The sequence below is a fragment of the Triticum dicoccoides genome, chromosome 7B (genome assembly GCF_002162155.2).
Source record: "Triticum dicoccoides isolate Atlit2015 ecotype Zavitan chromosome 7B, WEW_v2.0, whole genome shotgun sequence".
Lineage (NCBI taxonomy): Eukaryota > Viridiplantae > Streptophyta > Magnoliopsida > Poales > Poaceae > Triticum > Triticum dicoccoides.
The window spans coordinates 163803488-163811096 of NC_041393.1; positions in this window are offsets into that span (position 1 = coordinate 163803488).

Below are 7609 nucleotides of genomic sequence, written 5' to 3' on the forward strand. Positions count from 1 at the left end.
AACGCAAGCTCAAGAAGTAGCACTTGCACACCAAGAAAATTGCACACAAGGAGACATCGTGTGTGGCGGGTTGATCACCATGTTAGCCACATCTGTTGGCTTGAACTTCACCAACCTCTGCCCCATTATTGGTAACGCCCTTCTCAATATGAGTGTTCTTACTAGTGATGCAATGGTCGTGGTTCGCCGTGGTTTCCATTGCATCTGAATTCCAAGAGTGGCATACATGCTACCCACTCCCATGCCTAACTGGTTCTATATAAAGAACAAAATTTTGCATTATGTGCCATATGAAGGAGATGCAACTTTTCAACAAGAGACACCCAAATTGGAACAAGTTGATGAAGATGAACTAGCCACCAACGAGGAGGTTGAGCATCCCAAAGAAGATGCACAAGAGGAGTTGCACTACACCTTATACACCGACATCAACAATCTCGAGCGCTCCATCAATGATATGAGCAATCTCACCGCATCTGTTTGAGACATGTCTGCGTACATGAACAACAACTTCTTCGAGTGGAGCCAAGGATGGACTCCGTACTACCCACCGCCATAATGATCTCACTGAGTTTGGGCTTGCAAAATCTTAAACTTGGGGGAGTTTACTTCCACGTCTATGTTAAGATGTGGTGGAATTCATTTTAAGTTCTAACAAGGTTGTACTTTAGCTTGTTAAGCTTCAAACACTCGTGTTGGTTTGTTCCAACAGTTTGCTTCTAATTTGGTTTGTTTTTCGTTTGTTTGTTTTTTTTTCGCCGGTTGCAATTTCTTTTGCAAGTTAGCTTTCACCCCCCTCCCAAATAGAATAAGTTTTCTTTTGCTTTGCTCTTTTCCTTTTTGTCCTGGATTTCATTTGCATTCTGGTTTATATTTTTGGAGGAGTTGATCTACTCTGGGCAATAGGGAACCCATTCTTAAGGAAGAGAAGCATGGAAATTCATGATCGTGAAGGTATGTCCTACGACTCTTGTATTTTGCACTTGGATTACTTAGAATAGTTATAGTAGTAGTATGTGTGAATTATTCAAGTGGGATTAAGTCTCGATAGTTGAAATAGAAGTTTTATTCTTGTAGGTAAAATAATTTAGTAACTTTTGCTCTATTTAATCTAGATAACCAAGATTGTTGTCATGGGACTTGTTTTTAAAGAAAGTGATGTCAGCAAAGAACAACCATGCATATGAAAAAGTCTTTAGAAAGACTTGGGCGTTGAGAAAAAAGTTGTTAGAGAAGATGCCCATCCCCATAGTTTTAAATTTAATAGACTCAATGGCACTTGTGGATAAAGTTGTCCAAAGAAACCCAGTTGAAAGGTGATCGAGATTATGCTAAAATATGTTTTGCATTTTTACATGGTGCTTCAGCTTCTCGCTAGTGCCATGGCCTTGTCACTCTATGCGCTCTTACGTGCATAAATGCGAATTCATCACCAATCTTGATGTTATGCTGAGAATTCCGCTGGCCAATGAATGATCCACCTAAGCCTCAGCTTGGATTTCGTCCATGAGTTTGTTAATGTTCGTGTTGGAAACACCACATCTAATATTACTCATTTTTCTCTTGAGGTGTGTATGTGGTAATAAACGAGTACTAATCGCAAGAGCTCTAAAGAGACAACATATTGGTCCATATAACTCAAATTTAAGCCACAAAGATAACCCATGCATGTATCATTTCTTTGGCATAATATCGTCAAGGGACAACAAAAGTTTCAACAATCAATGATTGAAGTAAAGTGCTTGAGAGCTTTGACAAGGAGACACTCGTGGGTGTTAGCGAGTTACTATAGTATCATGTTGTCTTTACATACCTTTCACTCTCGTAATTTATGTTTTCATCGCTCAAGAAAGAAAATCTCTCCCGTGTGTTCCTCCACAAGCAAGTGTTAACTAGAGTAAATAGAATAAGAGCTACTCTACTTTGTATAGATGAGTAAGAGTTTTGTGTTGATTATCCTTTCTTCCCTAACACTTGCATAATAGCCATGCCACCGCTACAACTATACTAAGTTTTCAGGCAGAAGAAGCAGAGGGCTATCTAGGAATACAAAACATAAGTGAACTAAAACCTTCTCGTTATTTCGGTTTAAAGTTAAACAACTGAGTTCCTTACAGTCTGAATCTCTATATGCTTGCTCAAGGATGATCAAGTTTTAATATCACGGGAGTTGATGAGTGTATTTTTATGCTCATCACACCATTGTTTAAACCGGTTTATTTCATAAAATCTGAGATATTCCCTCCGATATTGCCACTAATGAATAATGAATGCAAGCGATTGTGAAATTCTCTCTTTATTTTGTTTCTATAGGGAAAAGGGCTATACATGATGAAAATCAATCATATACATGGAAAGATGCAAAAATGGAGATAGAAGAAATCAAATGTGAGGCACACAAGAGGCAACAGAGTCCAAGGCAATGTCTGGTACGAGTGCAAGCGCTCGTACCAGGTGCCCACAACACCGTGGCATCCACCACAACAACTTTCATACAGGGACCCATACCTGATTTGCGAAGGGCAGACGCTAGAACCTCCATCTCCGCACCAGAAGCCATTCACAAACCCTAGCCACCGTGAATTCCCATCTCATCTCCATAGCACCACCATCTTCACCACTTTCGCCATCCATCTCCAAGTTAGTCATACTTGTAATCATGTATCGCATCCTGCAACCATTGTAAGACATATTATCAATAAAGCTTTCATCTTTATGTCTTCTTCAATGATTTCTTTGTGTGATCCGATCGCCATGTGTGAGTATTTCGGTAAGGCAATGGGTTGAGGCATAGCCTTGCAACCCGATGCACTTGTATGAGGGATTGATGGAATGACTTTGAATGAATGTCATGTATGTGTGAAATAAAATTGCATCGTAGTTGCCTCTTGTCTCTCTTGTGTTCTTCGTCCTGTAGGTATCAGGATCATGGAGTTCGAGCCACAAGGAGGTTAGGAGTAAGGAGAACGTGAAGCGCTATTATGAACACTAGTGACAGAAAGGTTCAGTACGGTAGCGTGGATTCACTCTCTGGGGATACATGAGGTGTAGTCATTAAACGCCCAATGCTTTTGTCTGATTTATCTTAATTACCGAGGCAACCCCATGCGACGTATAGGGGCTATGGTTGGACAACTGACAGGGCGCATTTCACTCAATACGTAATTTAGACACATCTCCGACTTCGAGTCGTTGCAAGCACCTCTCAGCAGGTGTCTTCTAGAGCACAAATTAAGGTCATAATGATCCCAATCATAAACATACAGTTGTAAGAATCAAGTCCTTATACCCATGCCTATTTTTATTATAAGTGTTTTCAGCTACAACTTGATTACGAATCGGTCTAAAAATTGGAATTCAATACTCTCGAAAAAGCTTGGTAGAAATCCTTGTCACATGTGCACGTCATCTCGTCGGTTCGATAACTCAGGGTCACTCCTTGTGGAAAGAGGTTGAGAACCTTTCTGTTATTCGTTACCGGATCACCAAAGGGACTCATCAGTCTTCAACAGGATATTTGACCACATCATCAATATTCCTGATAGATTCATCATGGTCCAGGAAATATCCATGATGTGATGTACACATGTCACAAATGCTTTCATATTGTCTATGGCATCCTCTCCATTGATCTCTCTAAGCCCATTTGTGCTTACTTGCAGACTAGACATGCAGTAATAAATTGTCATCCTTCCTTCTCATACCCTATCTGCTCTATTAGATCATCCACATCTGAGGGTGCCCAAGTGTTCTTGTCCATGTGATCAAAACCAAATACTCTGGCCTCCATAGTACCTTTTTACTTCTGCCTTGGTCCATGAAAAACCCTCCATGCCATATCTGAACAAAAAAAAGTGGATCATCTTCACTTGCATAACATAAATGGAGTGGGTCAATATAACATCTTAAATGAACAATGTGACAGTCGATAGAGAATTGCATGGAACCGAACAAAAATGAATGCTTCAAAAAGTACACCACCATCATATGATACTTAACAAAAACATGCTACACAGAGAACCATCCATATGATGCTTATCTTGAACCTAGAATTAAAATATGCTTAATAGAGAAGCACCAACCACTTGAACAAAAATGCCCAAATTTTAAACCATATGCAGGGTCAATGTACTTCAGGTTTTCATATCCACAACACATATACTACCTAAATTCCTAATGGACAAGGCAATGTACTACACAAATTTAACACCATGATTCAAATTATAGTAATCAGGGCCCTCCATAAATGGGCAACTTTAAGAAAAGACCCTCCTTTTTACAACCTCCCCTAAATCCAAACCAGTACAAACCCTAGCTCGGCATCTAGAATTCACGAGGAAGATGTTAAGCCCCGAAAAGTTGAGCATCAAACCCTTAGGATTTCCCCAAGCCGGCTGCGTGGCCGAGGAGATAGTTTGCATGTGAAGGGTATGAGGCTCTAATACCTTTTGGAGAGGAACGCTCGGGATCGGACAAATCGATGTCATTTGTATCATCCACGACAAATGCCTTCGTCTCGGCCATGGTTAGGCACAACCGGGCCATAAAATCCTTGCCCCTAACACTCAGACTCACTGTTTTCGTTGCCGGCAAATTTGATGTTGCGATTGTCACGCCCTTTCCCATGAGGGCTGGATTCATGGGGGTTCCAACACTGCTCGGGCTCGGGGAATCCTTCGCCCCACGAAGCATCCACCCCAACGTTCTTTGCATCATCCATCAGCCCAAAACGGAAGCCTTCGGAAAACTAAGATCATCCCTTGATCACCCCGAGTCGCAATGAGGGAGAGAGCTAGCCGTCCAGACAAAGAAGCGGGGAAGGAGTCATAGTGAGGGAGCGAGCTAGCCGAGCAGATGGGAGCCGCGGGTAAGGAGGAATAACTCAGATGTTTTTTTAAAGATTAGATGTAGATCACACTCTCCGATGGAGTTCTTGTCCATGAAGCCATTGGTCGCCAGATTGCCGTGAAACCGTAGGAGACGAAACATTTTACTTCTTTAATACTCCTTCCGTCCCACAATATAAGAACACAAAATATAAGATCATAGGAGTACTTTGTAAAATATCTAGTCACCTATTTAATTACCATGAGTATGTATTATATATACTTACTAAAGCATGAGATCTATATCATAATTTAAGCGGTGAGTATGATAATTGATTGTTAGTTTACACTCTCACAAGTACAACCTTAAGAGCATATTTAAGCGGAGCCCCATGTCCTTCCTAAAGCCGGGCAGCCTGCCCGGACAACAAGTTACCAACCAACTCGACCACACATACTCATCCCAAACGTCCGGGCTAACCGGCACTCCCATACACAACCATATGTGGGGTGAACATGGGAGCGCCCAGACGCGTCCGCCATGTTAGAGCCGACCTATGCTGGCCCACCCCGACCTCACATAAATGCGTCCCTATCCACATCTTGGACCTATCTACATCTTGGACCAAACTGTAGCCACACCACTTTACTTTTAGTCCGCCTCAAGTTCCTCTCTGACAATCTTCGATCTTCTCTGGTATGACGAGCAACGGTCAAACTCCAAGATCTCTGGATCTGTTGAGAGCTCGTCTAATGTCGAACCAGGAGGAGTTGGCCACTGGGAGCCAATATTTATTTTTAGGGTCCGACTATGTCATATCTAAGTTGACTTCATCATCTGTTTGTGCCCCCTGTACTGCTTTCTTTGTATTTTTTAAATAGTATATACACAAGAAAGCTGCCATGATTCACTAACAGCTACACGCTAAAAAAAGTTTGGCCGTGGCCGCTCGAACAAATAAAAGCTACGCATGCACACTACTGTAGATCAATCAATGTGCTTACTCGTGTGCTTGGTTTGAGGGTGAGCTTGCAATTGGGAGAATTTGAGGGTGGACTTACAACTGGGACAAGTCCACCCTCAACTCATAACTTGGGCACAACCTTTATTTGTCCCAGTTGCAAGTCCACTCAACCGGGGCCCAACTTTTTTTGTCTCGGTTGCAAGTCCACCCTCGACTCGCAACCGGGGCCTATGCTTTTCTCTCCCAGTTGTAAGTCCATCTCCGACTCGCAACTCGGGCCGCCCTTTTCTGTCCCAGTTGCAAGTCCACCCTCGACTGGCAACTGGGGCCAGATCTTTTTTTTGTCTCAGTTGCAGGTCCACCCTCGACTCGCAACTGGGGCCTGACAGTTTTTTCTTCCAGTTGCAAGTCCATCCTTGATTCGCAACTGGGGCCCGACCTTTTCTTGTCCCGGTTGCAATCCCACCCTCTACTCGTAACTAAGAGCCGACCTTTTGTTTTCTCCCAATTGCAAGTCCACCCTCAACTCGCGACTTGGGGGGTCGTTGGCCCGTACGTGAGTTGAGGGTGGACTTCCAATTGAGAGAAAACAAAAGGTCAGCTCCTAGGTACGAGTTGAGGGTGAGACTACAACCGGGACAAGAAAACGGCCGGGCCCTAGTTGCGAGTCAAGGATGAACTTGCAAGTGGAAGAAAAAAATTGTCGGGCCCGAGTTGCGAGTCGAGGGTGGACTTGCAACTGGGACAAAAAAAGATCCGGCCCTAGTTGCGAGTCGAGGGTGGACTTGCAACTAGGACAGAAAAGGCCAGGCCCGAGTTGCGAGTCGAAGATGGACTTGCAACTAGGAAAGAAAAGTATAGGCCCCAGTTGCGAGTCGATGGGTGGACTTGCAACTGAGACAAAAAAAGTCGGGCTCCAGTTGCGAGTCGTGGGTGGACTTGCAACCGGGACAAAAAAAAGGTTGGGCCCAAGTTACGAGTCGATGTTGGACTTGCAACTGGGACAAAAACAAACTATAGGCCCAATTTCGTGTCGATGATGGACTTGCAATTATGACTACACAAAATTACGATACCGGTTGCGAGTCAATTATGAATGCAATTGAGTCAACTATAAAAGCCCTAGTTGCGAGTCAAAGATGGAGTTGCAACTGGAATAAAAAATCAACTATGGTCCCTGTTGAATTTCAATGTCTTTGGAATCCGATTTAAGGAAGGTTTTCAAGAAAAAATTGGAGAAAAAAACTACATAGGAATTGGGCCGGATGAAAAAGAAAAAATAGAACAAAGAAACTGAAGAAAAAAACACGTAAATGTTCTATGCACAAAACAAAAAAGAGACAAGACAAAAGAAAAAGAAAAAAAACAATAAAAAAAAGTTGAAAGTTGCACATGGTGGGCCACTAGGCCTCTCGCACAAACACCATGCTTCCGACCAAAAAAATCTAAGAATAATAGTTGAAAAGTTGGAAAGTATGCTTAAAATGCAATGTAAAAACAAAAGGCAAAACTTCTGGTAAAAAGGATGGGAATGCGAGGGGTAGTGAGTAGAGAGTGTCGAACAGGAACAAAAGACATGAGGAAAAACATGCTGGCTCTATCATTTAATTCTCATGGCAGCCCACTGAAAAAAAGAAGCATATCTCTACATAGATCGGACCCAAACAAAGACAAAGAACAAGCCCAGACGAAAAAAGCAACCCAGACTCAAGTCAAAAACAACAACACGCTGCACATGCATGAAAACGGTGAAACAACTAGCGATCATAAAATTCATCTAAAAGAACTAGCGATTAAAAAAAAACTAGGGATCACATC